The 25,485-nt window shown below is 37.1% G+C and overlaps 1 protein-coding gene across 4 annotated transcripts in view; it reads right to left on the bottom strand.

The window, feature by feature from the left end:
* The window catches only part of LOC125242132 (mastermind-like protein 2), a 50,722-nt gene extending 25,542 nt beyond the window's left edge, over window positions 1-25,180 (bottom strand). For all 4 annotated transcript variants that reach the window (XM_048150840.1, XM_048150841.1, XM_048150839.1 and 1 more), the window contains exon 1: window positions 25,054-25,180. The gene's annotated coding sequence lies outside the window, so the exon portion shown is untranslated. The remainder of the gene's footprint in view (window positions 1-25,053) is intronic.
* Window positions 25,181-25,485: the final 305 nt, after the last annotated feature.

Raw genomic sequence — 25,485 nt, forward strand, 5'->3', positions numbered from 1 at the left:
TTCGGGTTTTCTTGTGACCTTCAAGAGTAAATAAACAAAAGGGGGGCTCGGGGGGCGAAGCCCCCCGCAAAAAAAAATCAACGTAGTATGTAAAATAAGTTGGGTAAGGGTTTTCTTGTTACCCTGAAGAACAAAACTAAGGGGTTCGGGGGGCAAAGCCCCCCGCAAAAAAAAAAAAATCAACATAGTATTCAAAATAAGTTGGTTTCGGGTTTTCTTGTGACCTTCAAGAGTAAATAAACAAAAGGGGGGCTTGGGGGGCGAAGCCCCCCGCATAAAAGAAAGATCAACGTAGTATTTAAAATAAGTTGGGTTAGGGTTTTCTTGTGACCCTGAAGAACAAAACTAAGGGGGGTTCGGGCGGCGAAGCCCCCCGCATAAAAGAAAGATCAATGTAATATTTAAAATAAGTTGGGTTAGGGCTTGTGACCCTTAAGAGCAAAAGTAAGGGGGGCTCGGGGGGCGAAGCCCCCCGCATAAAAAAAGATCAACGTAATATTTAAAATAAATTAGGTTAGGGTTTTCTTGTGACCCTTAAGTGCAAAAGTAAGGGGGGCTTGGGGGGCGAAGCCCCCCGCATAAAAGAAAGATCAACGTAATATTTAAAATAAGTTGGGTTAGGGTTTTCTTGTGACCCTTAAGATCAAAGAAAGGAGGGCTCGGGGGGCGAAGCCCCCCGCAATAAAAAGGATCATCGTAGTATGTAAAATAAGTTGGGTTAGGGTTTTCTTGTGACCCTTAAGAACAAAACTAAGGGGGGTTCGGGGGGCGAAGCCCCCGCAAAAAAAAAAAATATCAACCTCGTATTCAAAATAAGTTGGCTTAGGGTTTTTTTGTGACCCTCAAGAGTATATAAAAAAAGGGGGGCTCGGGGGCGAAGCCCCCGCATAAAAGGAAGATCAACGTAGTATTTAAAATAAGTTGGGTTAGGGTTTTCTTGTGACCCTTAAGAGCAAAGAAAGGGGGGCTCGGGGGGCGAAGCCCCCCGCAATAAAAAGGATCATCGTAGTATATAAAATAAGTTGGGTAAGGGTTTTCTTGTGACCCTTAAGAACAAAACTAAGGGGGGTTCGGGGGGCGAAGCCCCCGCAAAAAAAATATCAACGTATTCAAAATAAGTTGGTTTCGGGTTTTCTTGTGACCTTCAAGAGTAAATAAACAAAAAAGGGGGCTCGGGGGCGAAGCCCCCGCATAAAAGAAAGATCAACGTAGTATTTAAAATAAGTTGGGTTAGGGTTTTCTTGTGACCCTTAAGAGCAAAAGAAAGGGGGGCTCGGGGGCGAAGCCCCCGCAAAAAAAAGTATCAACGTAGTATGTAAAATAAGTTGGGTAAGGGTTTTCTTGTGACCTTGAAGAACAAAACTAAGGGGGGTTCGGGGGCGAAGCCCCCGCAAAAAAAAAATATCAACGTAGTATTCAAAATAAGTTGGTTTAGGGTTTTCTTGTGACCCTCAAGAGTATATAAACAAAGGGGGGCTCGGGGGCGAAGCCCCCGCATAAAAGGAAGATCAACGTAGTATTTCAAATAAGTTGGGTTAGGATTTTCTTGTGACCCTTAAGAGCAAAAGTAAGGGGGCTCGGGGGGCTAAGCCCCCCGCATAAAAGAAGATCAACGTAATATTTAAAATAAATTAGATTAGGGTTTTCTTGTGATCCTTAAGTGCAAAAGTAGGGGGGCTCGGGGGCGAAGCCCCCGCATAAAAGAAAGATCAACGTAATATTTAAAATAAGTTGGGTTAGGGTTTTCTTGTGACCCTTAAGAGCTAAGAAAGGGGGGCTCGGGGGGCGAAGCCCCCCGCATAAAAAAAAAAGATCAACGTAATATTTAAAATAAATTAGGTTAGGGTTTTCTTGTGACCCTTAAGTGCAAAAGTAAGGGGGGCTTGGGGGGCGAAGCCCCGCATAAAAGAAAGATCAACGTAATATTTAAAATAAGTTGGGTTAGGGTTTTCTTGTGACCCTTAAGATCAAAGAAAGGAGGGCTCGGGGGGCGAAGCCCCCCGCAATAAAAAGGATCATCGTAGTATGTAAAATAAGTTGGGTTAGGGTTTTCTTGTGACCCTTAAGAACAAAACTAAGGGGGGTTCGGGGGGCGAAGCCCCCGCAAAAAAAAAAATATCAACCTAGTATTCAAAATAAGTTGGCTTAGGGTTTTTTTGTGACCCTCAAGAGTATATAAACAAAAGGGGGGCTCGGGGGGCGAAGCCCTCCGCATAAAAGGAAGATCAACGTAGTATTTAAAATAAGTTGGGTTAGGGTTTTCTTGTGACCCTTAAGAGCAAAGAAAGGGGGGCTCGGGGGGCGAAGCCCCCTGCAATAAAAAGGATCATCGTAGTATATAAAATAAGTTGGGTAAGGGTTTTCTTGTGACCCTTAAGAACAAAACTAAGGGGGGTTCGGGGGGCGAAGCCCCCCGCAAAAAAAAATATCAACGTATTCAAAATAAGTTGGTTTCGGGTTTTCTTGTGACCTTCAAGAGTAAATAAACAAAAGGGGGGCTCGGGGGGCGAAGCCCCCGCATAAAAGAAAGATCAACGTAGTATTTAAAATAAGTTGGGTTAGGGTTTTCTTGTGACCCTTAAGAGCAAAAGTAAGGGGGGCTCGGGGGGCGAAGACCCCCCCAAAAAAAAGTATCAACGTAGTATGTAAAATAAGTTGGGTAAGGGTTTTCTTGTGACCTTGAAGAACAAAACTAAGGGGGGTTCGGGGGGCGAAGCCCCCCGCATAAAAAAATATCAACGTAGTATTCAAAATAAGTTGGTTTAGGGTTTTCTTGTGACCCTCAAGAGTATATAAACAAAAGGGGGGCTCGGGGGGCGAAGCCCCCCGCATAAAAGGAAGATCAACGTAGTATTTCAAATAAGTTGGGTTAGGATTTTCTTGTGACCCTTAAGAGCAAAAGTAAGGGGGGCTCGGGGGGCAAAGCCCCCCGCATAAAAGAAGATCAACGTAATATTTAAAATAAATTAGATTAGGGTTTTCTTGTGATCCTTAAGTGCAAAAGTAGGGGGGGCTCGGGGGGCGAAGCCCCCGCATAAAAGAAAGATCAACGTAATATTTAAAATAAGTTGGGTTAGGGTTTTCTTGTGACCCTTAAGAGCTAAGAAAGGGGGGCTCGGGGGGCGAAGCCCCCCGCATAAAAGAAAGATCAATGTAATATTTAAAATAAGTTGGGTTAGGGCTTTCTTGTGACCCTTAAGAGCAAAAGTAAGGGGGGCAAAAGTAAGGGCTTTATCAACGAAAAATTTCACGCCACGCCACTGCTAAAGCACGTCGCGAAGGTCTACAGATCCCAGAGCCACTATCAGTCTTTTTGTTGCTTAGCAAACTGTCGCGTCCACGTTCCATATCCAGGTTCAACCCCACGCAAATATACTAGAGAGCGACTGAGAAAATTCAATCTTTTGTCTTTTTCCTACTCTGTAAGATGAAATCCTTTAGTTCTGTATTGCATTAATCTTCAAATTAGCGCAGCACTATGATTTTTTTTAAATGAATGACTTTATTGCGATAAACTTGGTACCTATACATCAGGTGGTATTAATTCTTATTAAGTAGCAATACGTGTTAAGCCACAAATGGCTTTTCGAAATGCGCCTACTTGAAATAATATTTTTGTTTAAATTTTAAATATATTTCATTATTAACGACTAAAAAGTATAAAATAAATTTATAGTTTAAAAAACTCTAGAAAAACACGCTTTTATAAATGCACGTAAAAGCCAAAAATAAATTATGGATCGTTCAAGTTGTCTCTATTGCTGGGATGAAGAGTAAACTATGTGCTTTTAATTATAATATTTGATTGTAAAAGCGTGGGGCGCTGTAACAGGAAAAACTTTTTGTATAACTTGCTGAGAAATCAAGTTAAGCTATATTACGAGAAGCAGTTTACACAGATTGGCGCGCTAACTGGACTAATGGACTTGCAGCACGACTGCAGCGCCCCACGCTTTTACAATCAAATATTATAATTAAAAGCACATAGTTTACTCTTCATCCCAGCAATAGAGACAACTTGAACGATCCATAATTTATTTTTGGCTTTTACGTGCATTTATAAAAGCGTGTTTTTCTAGAGTTTTTTAAACTATAAATTTATTTTCCTTTAGGAGCGATTATTTCCGAAAATGTTAATATTATCAAAAAACGATCTTAGTTAACCCTTATTCATTTTTAAATACCTATCCAACAATATATCACACGTTGGGGTTCGAATGAAAAAAAAAACAGCCCCCACTTTACATGTATGGGGGGTACCCTAATAAAACATTTTTTCCCATTTTTTATTTTTGCACTTTGTCGGCGTGATTGATATACATATTGGTACCAAATTTCAGCTTTCTAGTGCTAACGGTTACTGAGATTATCCGCGGACGGACGGACGGACGGACGGACGGACGGACGGACGGACAGACAGACATGGCGAAACTATAAGGGTTCCTAGTTGACTACGGAACCCTAAAAATCGGCCCCCTGGTCACCAGACAATGTGTAATTTTGCTAGTAGGTAAATTACCACGATTTGAGCAACGCGATAGAGTAGCATCTTACACCATTACACAGTATAAACTGACCAGTGTGCGTAGCCTATATTATTATTATCTCTTTCGTAGCTGTCTATCGCGACATCGACAGAGCCCCGAGACAGAGCCAGACTACATTTCTGCGGCGTTTATTCGCATACATCGCAGAAGATTATTCAGATTAGTTCGCTGGCGAAGCCGCGGGAAAAAACTAGTAATACATATGTAGTTTCACTGAAACTAGTGCAGTTTCATGTTCTCTGCCTACCCTTGGAATACAGCCACGAGTTTATGTATGTGTGTAAGTAATTATGTAAAAACTGTTCAATACGTAATCAAAAATACATGCAAAAGGCTAAAACACTTGTTACGTTCGTAAATGTCAAGCATTCTCAGAAAGCTCATGTCAATACAAAGTCTTTACACTGCACAAATGACTATAGTGACCTCAAAAAGCATTAGAACTCATTGCATCATCAGTAACGTACATGAATGCAAGGCCTTAATGCTTTAAGGGCTGAATAAAATTGGAAAGACATCAAGATGGATTTATGAAGATTATGACTTGACGAAATAGATGTTTCGACTTTGATTGATCAACAGCGAAATACTTTCAAGGTGTTTGCATCTTAGGTCGCTTTTCTCGAAGCTTAAAGTTACAATTAAATTAAAGATCGTTATCAGCGTGCTGTATTGGTGGCAGAGTATTGTTGGCAAAAAAACAAATACACAAGTATTTAAAACATTATATATAAATAACTAAAATTTGTTCAACAGATTTGGCTGTCAGTCGTTCACGTCGATTAGAAAAAAATAATTTTAAATAACTAAATAACCTTTCTACGTTGACAGAAGTAACAGGAAGGTTGTTATAAAATCTGGGTATTGTGTCAAATTCATACTGTGAATGAAGATACTGGGATTATGTTTAAACATAACCACTGTCCATATTTTTCTTCTAATTATGTGGTGCTTTATTTCGTGCACTGCATAAAATAATTTATTTTAAGTATAGGAAACCAGCCTATTTACAAGTGGTTGTCAATGTCTTATATGACAAGTTGGAAAGAGACTTTAACTTTGTAAGTTTCAGTTTTGAGAAATGGACCCCTTATCTTTTTTATGCCATAGAAGGCAAATGAGCAGACAGGTCGCCTGATGGTAAGCGATCACTGCCGCCCATATACGAAACAATTTTTGAAAGCGGACCCCATGAGCAGACAAATGCCGGGATAACGCAAGGAGGATGATGATGAGGATTTTTTTAAAACATTGTCTTTTTTAGGGATCCGTAGTCAACTAGGAACCCTTATAGTCTCGCCATGTCTGCCTGTCCGTCCGCCCGCGGATAATCTCAGTGACCGTTAGCACTAGAAAGCTGAAATTTGGTACCATTATATATATGTATATCAATCACGCCGACAAAGTGGTAAAATAAAAAGTGGAAAAAAGTGCTTTGTTAGGGTACGCCCCCCTACATGTAAAGTGGGGACTGATTTTTTTTTTCATTCCAACCCCAACGTGTGATATATTGTTGGATAGGTATTTAAAAAATGAATAAGGGTTTACCATAATCGATTTTTGATAATATTAATATTTTCGGAAATAATCGCTGCTAAAGGAAAAAAAAAGTGTCCCCCCCCCCCTCTAACTTTTGAACGATATGTTTAAAAAATATGAAAAAAAAAATCACAAAAGTAGAACTTTATAAACACTTTCTAGGAAAATTGTTATGAACTTGATAGATTCAGTAGTTTTCGAGAAAAATACGGAAAACTACGGAACCGACACGCTCTTGGCCGGTTTTTTTTATATTGTCTTTAATAATAGATACACCCATAATAATGACGAAATTCATGTCCTTTAACTTTATAGCACTATACCTATGCAAATTGTTCGTACCATTATTGTACGCGTGTGAACACTTTTTGCCACCGATACCATCGCGTGCGCATGCGCAACTACCGTAACCGTCAAAAGGCCGTATGTGCCCATAAGATTGTAGTATCTGTACGTTGAGTTCATAATTATATGTACATTTCTTTACCTTATTACAACGAGTTAAGGTGAAGAATATGTACACATATTTATGATGCGACATTTGTAAGAATATTGGAATAAGTGTATGTAGGTAAATTATTTAGAGCAAAGCTAAGAATTCTAATTTAATGAGACATTAAGTTTGATTTATGAGTGATTTGAGGTTTTTGTCATATTTTAGTGTGAATTGTGAGGCTGAGATGTGGTTCAGAGTTGTCATAATTTGGCATACTTGTTTTACATTTATTACTAAACTAGCTTTTGCCCGCGGCTTCGATCGCGTTAGAAAGAGAGAAAAAGTAGCCTATGTCACTCTCCGTCCCTTCAACTATCTGCACTTAAAAAATCACGACAATTTGTGACTCCGTTTTGCCGTGAAAGACGGAAAAACAAACAGACACACACACTTTCCCATTTATAATATTAGTATGGATGTTACTCGCTTGGCAAAGCTGTATTTCCATCAGAGCTGTGGTTAAAAATCAATAGCAGTAGCTTTATAATTATTACACTCCTGTCAATGAAAAAAATATTTGCAGTGTCTAAATAGTACATTACGATACAAGTGCGAAAAAAGGAGTGTTTTAAATCGACACAAGTTACGAATTTCCTTGTCGCACGTGTGTCTTACGACGTTTTTCAGTACAGATGGCCCTCCAAAGTTTCTAACAAGAAATGAACTACTTCTCACACTAGTGTGTAAAAAAGCATCATCTGTACTGAACAAGTACATATTAATAAATAAATATAGTATTTTATGCAACTGGTGGTTAAAAGAGGTCAAAAAAGGTGAGTGGCGTGGGTAACAATTTGAGGCGAAGCCGAAAATTGTTAATAAAGACGCCACGAGCATTTTTTGACTCAGTTAAACACCGTTGCACACAATACTTTTTCTACGACCAAGCACTTATTTTGAAAGAAAATTATAAATTCAACAAATACCTACTTTCAGTCATCTTAGTTATCTAGGAGGACCGCCTACCATTTTGAATAATGCAGTTTGAGTGCAAACATGAAAATAAAACTGTCTATGGTATGGTTCTTTGAAGCCTGGCCACTAAGACGAATCGAGCCGAGTTGAATCGAGTTCTCATACATTTGAATGCGATTCGACGCGTCGCCAATGAACGCAGCAGAAAACGAAGGAGTCTCGACTCTGCGAATTGGTTTGTTAAGTTGGTAGCAATGTATTTACTGAACTGTAACAGCTATATCGTGCTACTGCTACTAAATGTTTTCAGGGTATAGACTAGATAGACTTGTCCTGACATCTTTTATGTAGGGTTTTAAAGTTCTATGTACGACCTTGTAACTCACGAATAACAGTACGGGAGTAGAAAAAATAAATAAATATTGGGAACACCTTACACAGATCAACTTAGCCCCAAACTAAGCAAAGCTTGTACTATGGGTGCTAAGCGACGATATACATACTTAAATAGATAAATACATACTTATATACATAGAAAACATCCATAACTCAGGAAAAAATATCTGTGCTCATCACACAAATAAATGCCCTTACCGGGATTCGAACCCAGGACCGCGGCTCAGCAGGCAGGGTCACTACCGACTGAGCCAGACCGGTTGCCTAATAATATTATACAGTATTTGTGACTTAAGTACTTATGATTAGCGCCATGTCTACCCTAGGCTTTGAGTAATTATGTTAACTAGAGAGGGCACCTCAACTTGATTTTGTGTAACAACACTTAGAGCTGATCAGCACAAACGCGCTTAGTCTGTGCCGAACGGCTGTGGTAGATTGACGTATCGCAATGAAAAATATTTCGTCTAAATAATGCCGTCATGTGTAGTGAGGTACTGTACAAACTCAGGAAAATGTAACAAAAGCCAAGGAGTGACTTTTCATACGTAGGTTTACTGCATTTTTGTTTAAACACGCTTACTTTTTAAAAAATGTATCAATATAAACTCATGCCGAAGCGCCATGTTGCGGCGGCCATGTTTCGTTGAAACCAAAGAGTAAAAAATGCAACAAAAGCAGACGTGACAATATCGCAAGTTAGTTCAAGTTTCCTATCATACATTAAATTATATACATTTATCGACGCAAAAAAAGTTATTTAATTATTATTGTCAGAATTGCAGTTTTCCGACATGTCGGTCTATAACAGATTCTCAATACGCGTGTCGAATTTCATGTGAGTATGTAAATGTAAGTGCAGTACCTAACATGCCTGAATGAATTTGGGTAGGTAGACGGTCAAGCAAATTATGAGAGTATAAAAACGCGCAAAATTCAAATTTTATATGGGACGATAAACCCGCGCCCATACATACATGGATGTAGATAAAGTTATGTGTGCGACTATACATAATTAGGCATTAAAACACTCATGTTATCTTATTAACACAACAAAAACAACACTCATGTTTTAATGCCTACCATTATGCAAATGTCACATAAATAACTAATATCCAGTTGCGGCTACGTGTACACATGTACGCTCAGTCCGTATGCAGCTTTAAAAAATGTGGGCATTTAAAAAAATTGGGACTCACAGAGTTGTTAAAAAAAAGTTAAATCGCTGTCAGTTTTGCAACGATAATTAAGCATGGAATTTCAATAAAAACATCGTGAATTATACTAAGCTATAATCTAAATTTAGAACGTGAAAAAAGTTTTAAATACAGATTTCGAGCTTGATTATCATTACAAAACTAACAGCGATTTATGTTTTTTGTTAACAACTCACGCTAATTGAGAGTCATAAATTTAAAAAATGCCCATGTAAACCCATGTCACTTCTATACTACGACTTCTAATCTATGCACTCTATGCAGGGCTCATCATCGCGACCGAAAGGTCGTAAGCGCCGAGTAAAATCGTAGCGCTTGCGACGTTACGGAAGCAGGCCATTGGTTCACACCCCGCCCCCTCACCCCGCCTTCAGCTTACAGGCTGTGACACGTTCGTTGTTTGCTATAGCTCCTCTATACGAAGTAATAATTACTCAATGACCCTAGGTTCTATTTTATAGGGATTGTATTTCCTTAGACATCAATAATCAGTTAAAAGTCGCGAAACACATACAGTAGGCATAAATTCACGTATGTATTCCCAAAAAGGAGTAGGTAGAGCATATGAAAAGGCTCAAGTTTCTCGTCTATCTCGAAACATCTATGACAATGACATAAAATAATGCGGTCATACGCAATAGGCTAGTTTCCTACTAGTAAAATCAGCTTCTTTTTAAGAACTGTCAAAACGATTTGATTATATGGAATTACTATGAAATACTGAGGAGTGACGTCACGGTCAATTCATTTACTTTATATCTTTCTCTTTGACTTACTAAATAGAAATTATGTACTAACTACTGTCCATATTTTTCTTTTAATTATGAGCTGCTTTTAATTAGTTCATAATAGTACATTACGATACAAGTGCATAAAACAGGAAGTTCGAAACGAGTGGCGATAAATTAAAACACGACCGAAGGGAGTGTTTTAAATCGACACGAGTTACGAATTTCCTTTTCGCACGTGTATCGTACGACGTTTTTCAGTACAGATACAGATGAGATGATGAGAAAAACGTCGTACGATACACGTGCGAAAAAGAAATTCGTAACTCATGTCGATTTAAAACACTCCCTTCGGTCGTGTTTTAATTGGCGATACCACTCGTTTCGAACTTCCTCTTTTTCGCACTTGTATCGAAATGTACTATTATTTTAAGTATAGGAAACTAGCCTATTATATATGAACTATAAACTCATACGAATCAATCAACTTCTTTTGTCAGTAAAAACTTTGATTAACTCTCCGATTGGCAGAAACACATTGCCCTCCTTAACCAGCGTTGTCATAACCCTATTGAAGTGAGATAGAAAGATAAAAAAATACAATTAATGTGCGCATTCACAGACGTTATGCAAAATCTGGGAAGGATCCGCCATTGTTTCAAATTTGACGTTTTGAAACCCGTAATTTTAAACTCGGCGGTTGGTCAATGATAACAAGCGTTTATGAAAGATTGGGAGATCTATTTTACTAATTACTAGGCTTTTAAATGGTTTAAAGATATATCGTACATGGAACTTAATCTTAATACACTAGTCAGCACGCCTTTTTAATGATAAATAAGCTCGTTGATATCTTTTGTTCTATAGCGGGGGCGCTTGCAAGCGACAGGATTGAGATGAAAATAGGCCTTTGCGTCAAAATAAAGGAAAAAGTGTGTACTTATATTTCACGAAAGTTACACTAGAAAACTATTAAAAACTAAGTGCAAGGTCGTAGAAAAAATATTGTATGCAACGGTGTATAACTAAGTAAAAAAATACTCGTGGCGTCTTTATTAACAATTTTTGGCTTCGCCTCGAATTGTTATTCACGCCACTCGCCTTTTTTGACCTCTTTTAACTACCAGCTGCATACAAGGACATACCGTCGCACCAATCATGTGCTAGCTCTGCAAGCTTCGTTGCCTAAACAAGTCCCTGAGCTAAAAAACTTCCTATTGTATCCAAATTGTACAAAATACAATCGAATAAGTACAATTAAATAAATGTGACATAAACTTCTGAATTATGATCTGGGTTACCTAGTTAAACAAGATGTATAATTATAGTTATCATCATCCGACAAGCGATTATGATCAAAAATAAGCATGTCCGAATATGATATAACGTAACAATAGCTGTGAAAGGTCAAAAGTTCTTTTTTTGGGCTATGAGAACTAAATGGTCATGGGTTATAAGGTTGTTGGCTAAAGTAGAACAATTGAAGATATATTACCTATTATGTGCCAAAGACAATTGTTATAGAGTTACACCATGGTCAAATAAACTAATTAAGGTGTATTTACCAGACATCGTCACTTTTCAAGCAATTTTGGTGCAACATTGTCGCGTTATAGTATTTTATTATGCAACAGGGTGGCTAGCCGAATGGCACAATCGCTCACGAAACGCTCACGAAACGAAGCGCTAGTAGATATCTATCTCTATCGCGCTTGCGTATTGGCGCGACAGAGCCAGCGGCGTATCGCTTTCGTTTGGCGTCGGAGAAATGCCATTCGGCTACGGGGCCAGGCGTTTAAAGGAGGTCGAAAAAGATGAGTGGCGTGGGTAACAATTTGAGGCGAAGCCGAAAATTGTTATTAAGACGCCACGGGTATATTTTGACTCAGTTAAACACCGTTGGATACAATACTTTTTCTACGACCATGCACTTAGTTTTTAATAGTTTTCTTGAATAACTTTCGTGAAATTCACAATGTTTCCTGTATTTTGACGCAAAGGTTTGCACTGTCAGCTTAGGTGCCCAAAGCCTTCCCGCGCATGCGCTCAGTATCGTTATAACAATGCGTTGCCATGGTTACAGAGTCAAACAATGCGTTTTAAGTTTTTTCGATTTCGCGGAAAGCCGGCGAACGCTGGCTTTGGGGAATAGACTTTTATGTAGGGTTTTAAAGATCTATGCAGGATCCTAAATGACGAATAACATTACCTAAAATTTTTAATTTTGAGCGATAGACATTTTATTAATAATATTACCTCTATAAATATTACACGTTCATCAATAAAATTATTTAACAGCTATTAAATTAAGATTAATACACTAACTATATTCTGTCAAACAAGTCTGTCAGTAAATAAGAACTAAGAAAACTATAGGTATCCTTTTCTCTAGCACCCTAAAGAAAAGGATGCATATAGTTTTCTTTGTTCTTATTTACTGACAAACTTGGTTGACAGAGTATATTCACAAATTTATTTAGATATTTCCGGTAAAGGGTTAGCAGAGCACGTGAAACTACTCAAGCTTCAGTGCCACTCTTGGCAAATAAGGGGCTGAAAGAAAACGAAACTGTGACATTGCTGTGACAGGTTGCCAGCCTCTCGCCTAACTCACAATTTAACCCTTATCCCATAGTCGACTTCTACGACACGCACGGGAAGAAAGTGGGTGGTGAATTCCTTAACCTGTCACCGCACGGGCAATCCATATGTATTTAGATATTAAGTACCTACATACTTCCAACCCTCTTTAAGACAATAGTTTGCATATCCGAGAGCGATGCACTTTATATGCATTAGCTTGCATAATCACAGATCCTTATTCCCAATAGACCACCCAAGTACCAAGTTGCGAAATCACAAACAACTCGAAATCAGTCCAATCGGAAATTAGGTTAGACAACCACTCATCTAAGATGCTCTTGCGCATGCAATTGTGGGTTTATTGGCATAGTTACACGACTAGTATACACCGTGTCTGTTTTTATTTTCGTTAAATTCGAGCTCATTAACAGAAGCTTCCTGTTATATTCGATTTTTATTAAAATGGGGATTTTTTTTTATGGTTTTTATAAGTAAATAATGAATTAATAAGTGTGTAAGAAGCTTTAAAAATAACATAATAGTTAAGTTAGCGTCATTGTCTGACGACAAATATCAAAATACATAATAATATATATTAGAATGTAATGTAATAACGTACAACTTGTTCAGGCATAATTATCCCTCAAAGGGATAAGTTCGCCTTTGTACTTCACATCTCAATGTATGCTTTTTAGGGTTCCGTAGTCAACTAGGAACCCTTATAGTTTCGCCATGTCTGTCTGTCCGTCCGTCCGTCCGTCCGTCCGTCCGTCCGTCCGTCCGTCCGCGGATAATCTCAGTAACCGTTAGCACTAGAAAGCTAAAATTTGGTACCAATATGTAAATCAATCACGCCAACAAAGTGCAAAAATAAAAAATTGAAAAAAATGTTTTATTAGGGTACCTCCCCTACATGTAAAGTGGGGGCTGATATTTTTTTTCATTCCAACCCCAACGTGTGATATATTGTTGGATAGGTATTTAAAAATGAATAAGGGTTTACTAAGATCGTTTTTTGATAATATTAATATTTTTGGAAATAATCGCTCCTAAAGGAAAAAAAAGTGCGTCCCCCCCCTCTAACTTTTGAACCATATGTTTAAAAAATATAAAAAAAATCACAAAAGTAGAACTTTATAAGGACTTTCTAGGAAAATTGTTTTGAACTTGATAGGTTCAGTAGTTTTTGAGAAAAATACGGAAAACTACGGAACCCTACACTGAGCGTGGCCCGACACGCTCTTGGCCGGTTTTTTTTTTAATGTGTTTTTGTACAATAAAGAGTTACTACTACTACTACTACTATTATTTTTTTTACAATCAACTCAAAAAGATTAAGACACTATAGTGTCTATTAGAGAAATTAATTGTAATTTAACTAAAAGAGGGAAGCTTCGAGTCAAAAGCTTCTTAAAATTACCAGAAAATATAAAAACAGGGTGTATACCTGATCAGCAATAGCATATTTACGAATCTGTGGGTCAAATATAGACCATAATGACTATCCGCACAACAAACAAATGTACACATCTTCCATATCGTAATAACTCAAAACATAACAGGCGGTGACATAATGTTTGCGTGCACAATGTGATATATTATGTTATGGTTACTCTTCCTTATGATCCAATGTGCTGACAAGAGATGGCCACTTTATCTCATTGCTGCAATGTTGAGGTACAAACGGTCGCATAAGTATGTCAACGTACAGAACATCAAAATTAGTGAATCAAATAACGCTTTATAGTGACCATCCCTTAACGGTTTAACAAAAAGGGCATTTTCGCAAGAGAAGATGCAAAAACTTTTTTTCTAAAATAAGTAGGTACAGTCAGCTGCAGAGAAAAGTAGACCCCCCTGAATACAAATTTGTATGCAAGGGGGTCTTCTTTTCTCTGCAGCTGACTGTACCTACATTTAATGTTTTTCCTACTCAGAATCACGAGCCCTTTCGATCTTATTAGGTGGAAAAAAGGCGTCTCAAATTTAATTTTTCCACTTCGTTAGCATTTTTCAAACATTTTGTACAGCGGGTACCAAGTGAACAGTATACACAAGAATAGAACATTTTGGAACCATTTTTTTGTCTCTGTATTTTGTCCAAGATTGAAAGGGCTCATCTGAAAAGGAAAACACAAAATTTAGCTACATTAGAAGCATAGCTGGGCATTAACTCGTTAATCCGTTAATCGTTAATTAACGAAGTTAACATTTCGATTTACGGATTAACTTTTAAGTTAACTTGAAAAAATGTTAACGGACTCGTTAACTTCCGTTAAATTTCTCCGAGTCCGTTAATCGTTAATCTAGTAGGGCACAGGCGCCATCTGCGCTGCGAAAAACACGTTCTGAACTATAAAAGCCCGAAGTACGGCAAATCCTATGATTTGCCGGTAAATCCTAGGTTTTACCGATGTCGATTGCTAAAAGTCCGAAATATTACCTAAAAAAGTATTCTTCACGTGGATTTGCTTTTACTAACTTTGATTCGGTGAATCCTAAGCTTTACCATGGCGACTGTTGTAGTGATAGGGCAGCAAATTCGAGCCCTATTTACGACCACATTCGCTTCCCTAGCCTCTACCGCCCAAAGTGGCACAATAGTCCCGTCACCGCCAGCATCTCTCCTGACACAGCTCTTGGCAGTAGCTCAGGCGATCACTGCCTTCCACGTGCAGCCTAGAGTTCAATAGGCTAGCTGTACTTCGGCCTTTTACAGAAATATAATACGTTATAGTGGATACTGATGCAACTAAATATTTAAAGAAAAGTTTTTTTTTTCACGTGTTAACGGATTAACGATTAACTTTAACTTACGTTAAATTTGTCGAAATGTATCGCTTTAACGATTAACGAAGTTAACTTTTTTAGTAACGGATTAGCGATTAACGAAGTTAACTATTTGATTAACGGTGCACAGCTATGATTAGAAGACACTTTTTTAGCGATTATTCTCGCGAAAATGCCAAAAAAATTACCTTTGATATTTCTGACCGCGAATGTTCACATTTATTCTCCCTTCAGTCCTGTTAATTCATCTGGAATTCGAAACTTCCTCTTTTCCGTACTTGTATTGCAATGTAGGTACTACCTATTTTGTAATGTAGTTATAGGATACGCATTTCAGTTAAAAGGGTTTTTAGTTTATATTTTTTGTTAGCTAAGTAAGTACTATTTTAGTAAGTACTAAACACTATTTTCTATCCATTAATGTGTACCTTCGACAATAACAATGAAACATTAATGTCACAATATGGAAAGTAATTCTAGCACGATGTAATGTACAAAATGTCAGACGTAAAAGCTTGTTAACGCGCACGAAATGCCATCGGGTAAGTACCAGTGCTCGTCACGCTACCCAATAGATTACACCTTTATTAACAACGACTTAAGATTGATAATGCATCTACTGGTACACTGTCGAACACTGGTTTTACCTTACTGTATAGAGACATCAAAAGTATCATTACAGTAAGACGCATATTATACTTAATATTAATAGCCTTAGGCCTTTAATAGTACCTAAATTAACGTTAAGAGCCCAACACGTCAAAATTGCAAAGACTTAGACCTAGTAAAGATTGTTGATTACTTATTGACTACTTACTATTACCAAAGACATATATAACTCCGTATAGACGGATAAAGTCTAAGAAAAAACGTACCTCAAAGCCCTAGAGAAAAAGGTACGGTGGCCTAGATAGCGTTACACCTTTTGGGAACGCTCGGCTAGATGGCGCTAATATTAATATTTGACATTTTAACACATCAAGCTAAGAATATGGGCCAAATTGTCAAAACGCAGTCTATGCACTGTGATTACACATTTTACTTCGACAGTAACTCTCTATGATACTCGATCCTCTTTGCTATTACTGTTGATTACTTATTACTTAACGTACACCCAAAATAATAAAAAATATTTTTTTTTTCTCGGGAATCGCGTTATTCAGATAACTATAATGGAAACGGAAGTTTAGGCAAAATGTCAATAAAGTCCGTATATTTTTTTTAACTATAGCCATATTACAAACGTATCCCTCACTTTGTCTCGAAAATAAATAATCTGTCTTCAATCAAGGATTATTTATATAGGACTAGCTTTTGCCCGCGGCTTTCTCTCGCTTTAGAAAGAGACAAAAAGTAGCCTAATGTCACTCTCCATCCCTTCAACTATCTCGACTTAAAAAATCACATCAATACGTCGCTCCGTTTTGTCGTGACAGACGGACAAACAAACAGACACACACACTTTCCCATTTATAATATTAGTATGAATTTACATACTTCATATTAAGAATCTTAGGTACCTCGATTTTTTAGCGCCACCTCTTAAATACTATCTATAACTACTCTGATGATGCCTACAAAATTATTTACTTTTCAAAATGAGTATTGACGTGATATCATAATTTTAAAATAAAACAATATGTCATTTGTTCTTATAAAACATAAAAATACGCAAAAAATATATTTGGGGAAAATATGATTTTGGCTATTTCCAGGCTGCGAACAGCGCCATCTACTTTTAAGCCTATAAGGCCCATACATTTAAGGGGTACGCTTTTTTGTATGGGCTTTGTCAGTCCAGTATTAAATCGTTTTCGTTTTAATAAAATAATATCCTATCCCGGTATAGAACTGACACTCAACAGCCTGGCCTTTACAATATCTTATGTATATGCCTTATAATATTTCATTTAATTTCATTATGACAAGCTATCATAGTTGTCAGTCAATATGCGTTTTGTTAGTACACCGTCACTGACAGAAGCGTTCCGTTTTGATCGATATTTCGAAAAATAAATAAAAAATGTTTCTTACCTTAGATTCATAGATTATAGTCTTCTTTTCAAAAAAGGGAAGATATTAGATATAACAACACTGAATTGCTCTCTTGTCTTTGGATGCCGACTCGCTATGTAATCGGTCCGTGCTCTCTGTATTTTATATTTAATAAATACTTTATAAAAGACCATGTCTGATCATTAACAATATAACAGGTATAACGATATTCATAAAAAAAAAACTTTAATATCACAATGCCTCACTTGCTCAATCAGAATGGTCATTAATAATTGTACCCATTGGACCACAGTTCTGAGTTGCTTCACCTCATCACAATAATATAAATCGACTGCAAGACATTTAGGAAACTGTTGGTAAAACCTTGAACCTTGACACGTGATTTTGACATTTTTTTTACGATACAATGAGAATGTTGCGATGGATGTACATACATACATACAATCACGCCTGTATCCCATAAAGGAGTAGGCAGAACACATGAAACTACTAAAGCTTCAGTACCACTCTTGGCATATAAGGGGTTGAAAAAAAAACGAAACTGTGACATTGCAGTGACAGGTTGCCAGCCTCTCGCCTACGCCACAATTTAAACCATATCCCATAGTCGCCTTCTACGACACCCACGGGAAGAAAGGGGGTGGTGAAATTCTTAACCCGTCACCACACAGGCCGTGTGGATGCGATGGATGTGTGGTGTGATAAGACGGGATAGAATTCGGAATGAGTATGCAAGGGGAAGCCTGGGAGTAGCGCTAGTGACAGAGAAGGTGAGAGAAAGCAGATTAGCAACACAATGCGGAGGGATGAAATAAATGTTATAAAACGACATAAAGATGAAGGTGGACGGTTACAAGGGTAGTGGAAGGCCTAAGAAAAGATGGATGGAATGTGCGAACAATGATATGAGAGTGAAAGGTGTTAGTATGGAAATGACGGCTGATAGAGAGGAATGGAGAAAGAAAATCTGCTGCGACCCCAAATAATGGGAACATTGGGAACAGGGCAAGAGAATGATGATGACGAAAACACCTCTCGGCATAAAAATTAAAGACCGAAAATATAATACCATATTAAAGTACCTACAGTCACCGGAAGGCTGCATACAATTTTGACACAGTTTTGGCCTTTTAGGCTTAAAACTAGATGGCGCTGTTTCGGAGCCTGGAAGTGGCCAAAATCATACTTTCCCCAAATATTTTTGCTTGTTTTTATTTTTTAAAGGGGTAGGAAGAGCACATGAAACTGCTAAAGTTTCAGTATCTTAATATCATGATATCATGTCAATACAATAAACATTTTCAAAAAAATAATTTTGTAGGCATCATCAGTGTAGTTATGATAGTATTTAATAGGTGGCGCTAAAAAACCGAGGTACGATTCTTAGTATAAAGATCGTAAATCCTATATAAATTATCCTTGGTCGAAAGTGTTTTATAATGTGTCACGTTTGACCCAATATCTTGGCCTTCAGAACAAACAAATGAAGTAAACGTTAGGTTAGTTCGTATATCATTACCTCAAATCATCATGATCATTATGCAATTTGTACATTATCATCCTACGACAGATCATCATAAATTCATCTCGCACATGGGTGAAATACTATTCGATAAAAAAACTTAACACAATCGTGTAAGGTTTGAGGTCTGGGTTTGAGTTGTTATGGATCGGATTGAAAGAATGAAATTCGAAAATTGCTAAATGCCCCCCCCCCCCCCCTTAGGGAAGTGGCGGGTCAGAAAGAGACAAAAATTAGTTTATGTCAGGCTTCATCCCTTCAAGTATCTCCACTTAAAAAATCACGACAATCCGTCGCTCCGTTTTGCCGTGAAAGACAAACAAACAGACACACACACTTCCCCATTTATAATATTAGTATGGATATGGAAGTATGAATGATAATCGTAAATTAAGTTTCGTAACAATGCGTATTTTGTTATTGTTATGATTATTAAATAACCAATCTGCATTCTCTGGGAAGGTCATTCGTAATTTACAATGGGTTATGGTAAGTCAATATGCGGAAACTAGCTAATAACGAAAAATTAATTATGCAGACGACCTGTCTGGCTCAGTCGGTAGTGACCCTGCCTGCTAAGCCGCGGTCCTGGGATCGAATCCCGGTAAGGGCATTTATTTGTGTGATGAGCATAGATATTTTGTTCTTGGGTCATGGATGTTTTCTATGTATTTAAGTATTTTATTTATATTGTCGCTTAGCACCCATAGTACAAGTTTTGCTTAGTTTGGGGCTAGGTTGATCTGTGTCAGGTGTCTCCAATATTTATTTATTTTATTACAATTAAAATTTAATCAATCAGGAAAAAGTAGGATAAAATTTTTTTTTTGCAAAAATTTTTTTTTATTTTTGTATGGGGATTCGACCGATTCGCGCGGCCCGGCTCATACAAAAGTGAAAATTTTTTTAGCGAAAAAAAAATTTTCTTCTACTTTTTCCTGATAAGAATACGATACTGAGTACGCCCTTAAACGGATCACCACCATTTTTGATACACTCTGTATATAAATATATATTTTATGAGTATTTGTTTATTTATTATTATATATGTATATATAGGTGTATTAATGTAATATGTATAATTGTATATGTATATATTTGTTACCATGTGTATACAAAATTTGCATTTAATTATTTTAGTGGTTGTACATTTTTAAATTGGTCACTCATCGTTAATTCGCTTCTACTCATTTCCTCAAAGGTTGACTGGAAGAGATCCCATTAAGGGATAAGTCCGCCTACATTGTATATTACTGACTCTGTAACTGTGTCTCTTTTGTTTCCTTTATGTACAATAAAGCTTATACATACATACATACATATTATCGAGAATTTGTGCATTTACATAGATACACTGAGAGAAATTTGCATTGTGAATTTAACAAGTTCGACTTGTTGCGGTTTATCCGTTTGAATCAGCCAAACGTATGTTTAAAACAATATGTGTCAGGTTGTTTTTATAAAATCGACTTGTTGATTTAAATATATTGCCGATTCAAATGACAAGTAGCTTGTTGTTTGAACAATGTTGTATTTTCTTTCAGTGTACGTACCCTGGTGCGAGTTGTAGTCACAGAGCTAGAAACAACCTACCAGCGCTTCCTTCCGAGTAAGTCCAGGTGAAATCGAAAGTGGGGTCGGGTTGAGAGGTCAGCGAAAGCAAACCTGGAGCCGCAGTGCTGATCCGTGATGCACTATGCAATTTATAATGCTTTAATGCGAAGGACGTGTTTTTCCGTCTAGTCGCGTGGTAGAAACGGGTTAAATGAGTCGTTTTACGATTTGATGGAAATACTTCCGAGTTATAAAGCAAGGTAACGGTCTGGTGCCATACTATTTCTTATTGGTAGTCCGTTCGTCCGTCTCTGTTGTCTGTAAAAAATATTCTTTCGTATGGGTGGGTATTTAGAAAGCAAGGTCTATACTTTTATATGCCTTTGTTGTGATATATCAAAACTGATCTTCAAACCTTCGAGAAAGGATTTGAAATGTCGACATTGCATTTACAACTTTTTCCCCTCACTAGCTCGGAAACACGTGTTTTGTCCTTTAATACCAGCGGGTACAAAACGCATTTTATCCACTAGTGGGTAAAGTAATTTGACCTTGAATAAAGTCAAATTAACTGCTTAAAAATTGATAAAAGTAGGTGAATCTAGTAATAAAGATGATTTACCACCTGTGGAACTACTGGAAGCAGTGATAAACGCATTTTTTGCGTTATAGTTTCCTCGCTATAGTGAGGGGAAAAGTTTTGTGTTACACTCGGGTGCAAATGTATTTTACTTCTCGTGTGTTAAAAAACTCGCAAGTTCAGGATTCTATTCTCGAACCACTCGCTTCGCTCGTGGTTCAACTATAGAACCCTTTCACTTGCTCGTTTTTCAATTCCACACTCGGCGTTAAAATACAACTTTGCCCCCTTGTACAGTCAAGTGCAAAAATACGTATCGAAATAATCGTCTCATAAATATGGTACTACGCTCTTATTACACCGGACTAAGATGCTATGGGACATATTTTTGAGTAAGATGTGTACACCCATATTTTTACACTTGACTGTATAACAAATAACTTATTCTTGTGTTGCGGGTGTCCCACTATCTATGGGACAGAAACAGTTAGAACATTTGCCTCCGATGCCCTATAAAAAAACTATAAAAAAACAATGGGAGCTTGGGAGCTAAAAGTGGATGACGTTTGCAGTTAAGTAATCTCATTAGATTACCTAAATATGCAATCCATACTAATATTATAAATGGGAAAGAGAGTGTGTCTGTTTGTTTGATCGTGTTTCACGGCAAAACGGAGCTACGGATTGACGTGATTTTTTAAGTGAAGATAGTTGAAGTGATGGACTGTGACGTAGGCTACTTTTTGTCTCTTTCTAACGCGAGCAAAACCGCGGGCAAAAGCTAGTATTTAATATAACCAATAAGTTACTAATGGTGTAGATAATAGTCATGGTTATCAATCTCACTTTCTTCGATTCGATAATTTTCTATAATCGGCAGTGAATCTTCAATGAAATCGTAAGTGGTCGTAGCAACTTAGCAAGCGCGTGTTGCACAGAAGTAATGACCCCCATCTCTTGGTACCTACGTAGCCAAATGCACAAACACGATAATATCGTTATCCTCAGTATCGTAGCTGAGCATTTTTTTTTGCCACTTTTATGAAGTGTGATATTTTTGAAAAAAAAAATGCTATTTCTACTCAGAATTACTAGCCTTTTCAATCCTAGTAGTTAAAAAAATTGTCCCGGGGTACGATTTTTTCTTATTTTGTTACCATTTTCCGTACGTGTTGTATGGGGTAAAAGGAGGAAAAATAATAATCACAATGTTGATACAAAAATGTAATGTATTTATAACTGTATTTTATTTCTAATTGTAATATTGTTGTTATTTTAATTTTAATTTAATTATAATAACTTATTTTTGACATGTAAATGAGATGTACATTTATCAATAAATATATCTGAATCTGAATCTGAATCGGTAACAAAAGAGGGAAGTAAAAAAAATATATGGAAATTCTGGGACACTTTTTGTCTCCCAGTGAGATTGAACGTACTCGTGATTCTGAGTACAATTGACCTAAAATTCCCTAAAACAATAAAAAAAAATTATTGGCAAAAAAAAAAGAAATGCTCAGCTAGCTAACTCTATCGGTCTTCTGTATCGGCGCGACAGAGCTGGCCCCGGTCGGCGTCTAGCGACAACGGTAATGACGTTAGGATGACCCCCATCTCTGCAGTTTTACGAAAAGGCATATGTGACTGAAGTAATGTATGGAGTCGCTTTAAAACGGTTCTGGGGAGTTGGGGAAAACGGTTGACATTTATACGATAGTTTGTACTATTAGATAAACGTGCAACCATTCCATTTAAACATAATTCACATTTCTAAAGTCTCAAGAACATCTCCGTTTTTGGTTTTAAAATAAATGAACATGATTTAAAAAACGAATAAAATATAATTCCTAACTTTATAAGGAACAGCTAGGCAATTAAGACTGGGGGGCAATTCTCAACTATTTTTTCCATGTTTTACACTATTGAGCTCCATATGTATCCACTGAAAACGCGTGCCATATGACACGCCCATAGTTGACACTTATTTAATAATAAAAAAAAAGTAAAACATGGAAAATAACATCATGACAATTGGACACTTATTTAATAAGCCAAAAAATGTAAAACATGGAAAATAATTGAGTAGTTGAAGTAGTCGTAATTGTCCCGCTGTACCTTACATATTTAATTTGAACAGTTGCGTTTTCTAAAGTTTTCTGTGACACTGAAGTCTTAATCGGGAAATAGTAGGAAGTAAAATAACTAGTTGTTATTAAATGTCAATTAGGTAGGTATGGTAATCCGCTGTCGTCCGAATAGTAATATAGTGACAACAAAAATGAAGATTTAATCGGGAAATAGGTAGTAAAAATTTAAATAACTAGCTATTTTTAAATGTCAATTAAGTAGGTGTGGTAGGTAATCCACGGTCGCCCTGAATAGAAAAATAATAACATCAAAAACATAAATTCGGCCAGGATCGTTAGTATATATATCATACTGGTATATAGGGCCTATATACTGGTATATACATACATACACACATATAGGGACATATAGGGACTACAGTGACGAATTTAATATACATTGGCGAAAATTGCATCGGTCTTAGAACGGCCATCTGTAGTGAATAAGTTTGCAAATATTTTACTATTTTTTTATTTGTATCTTATGATCATTTTATTGTATTTTTGGGCTTCTTGTCTGGCAAATAAAGAATTATTTATTTATTATTCATACACAGATAAGATGTTCAAATAATATAATAATCTTAGATTGCAAAATTAAGTATCACAATGAAAATGAGGAGTTGACGAAAGATTATAAATATTATAGACTCACATCTTGGCAATGTTGAACTTTTGATCTAAAATTTGTTTTTGATGAAGAAAACTTCTAGTATGTTTTATACCCGACTTATTAAGTACTCCTTTGTAAAAATGTTATTTTTTTGTCAATTCTGCCACAGAATAAATTGTTGTTACATAGGTACTGGAAAACTATAATTAATTATAGGGAAAGACGAAGCCTGATTATGATAATTATCGGATCGACTCAATATAAAAAGGTCCCGTAGCCGAATGGCATTTCCACGACGCGAAACTAAAACGAAATGCCGTGAAAGGTAGTCTGGCTCTGTCGCGCCAATACGCAAGAGCGATAGAGATAGATATACACGCGTTTCGTTTCGTGAGCGTTTGTGCATTCGGCTACGCACGCAGGACCTAGCCAAGAGTGAGATCGTTGACGCTCGGTGTTGTACAGTTAGTTTTTTTTTTATACCACGTCGATGGCAAACAGGTATACGGCCCGCCTGATGGAAAGCGGTCACCGTAACCTATGGACGCCCGCAACTTAAGGGGTGTCACGCGCGCGTTGCTGACCCATTAGAAACTTGTACACTCCTTTTTTGAAGGAAGTTCTGTCTAAATGTAGTAGCTATCTCTATCGCAGTTCTGTATTGGCGACAAAGCCAGACTGCGTTTTGATCGGCGTCTAGCGTAACGATTGTCATTCAGCTAGGCCGGGATCGGGACGGCAAAAAGTGTGTGTCTCATGCCCTCGTTGCTATCATTCTCATGGTACCGAAGACACATTTATGTAATTGTGGATTTTAATTGCATTCTCGATACACTCGTAAATCAATCGGTATTATTGGGTACCAAGATATTTTACGTCGTTGGTGGCTAACAGGCATACGATCTGTGTGGTGGTAAGCAGTTATCCTGTTTATTGCATAGGTACATAATATGACCATTGAACAGGTACTTACATAATTTATGCATAAGAAAATAACAATATAAGGTGTTCTAAAAAGATCCGAGTACCTACAAATGTGTGCTACAATAACATTTCGACACACAATTTATTTTAAATATAATATAAGGATATAAGTAGGCTATGTATTTATATTTACGTTTAAATTACGTATAAACAAATTTAGATGTCATTCGTACGATCCGAGTTGCAAAAATAAATTGGAAAAAATGTAAATTTATTATTAAGTTTTTAGATTCTTTTATTATTTATTAAAATTGAATAAAAGAGTTGCATTTTAGGAAAATAAATTATGAGTAACAATTAAGATTAAATTACCTACCAACGTATAATGCAATAAAATGTCAAATATTGCACAAAAATATTGGCAGAAATTAATATTAATTATTCACCTATCCATATAACGTAATTCTTAAGTCATAAGGTCATAACTAAAATCACTAAACTTACCTTATTATTTCAAAACTCAAAGCACGGAAGAAACAAGCCGTCAATTCACAACACTAGTCACCAAATTTTGCAACTTCCGAAAAAAAAAGTTTAAAAAAGGAACACAGTATCCAGCCAGCGTGTGGTACTGAAGTGCTCGATTGCGAACCATAGACCACGCTTTTAACCTTTTCGCTACGTCTACCACCACCATAGATAGGCCCGCTCACCCAAACATCGCTACATCTACGGTAGCTTTACTTAAGATGGCGCGCGTACCGTTTTGACATGACCTCTAGTATAGACATCGTGAGTGAATAGAAAGGGGTCTTTTGATTATGGTTAGTTTGAGCGTCTTTTGGGGGTGATGACGCGAATTAATGAAGAAGCAACAATTAGAGGATTTTGGGTGAACAAGACAATGGGACGGAAAACTTAATCTCAGCTTGGACT

The sequence above is a fragment of the Leguminivora glycinivorella genome, unplaced genomic scaffold, assembly GCF_023078275.1.
Source record: "Leguminivora glycinivorella isolate SPB_JAAS2020 unplaced genomic scaffold, LegGlyc_1.1 Scaffold8, whole genome shotgun sequence".
Lineage (NCBI taxonomy): Eukaryota > Metazoa > Arthropoda > Insecta > Lepidoptera > Tortricidae > Leguminivora > Leguminivora glycinivorella.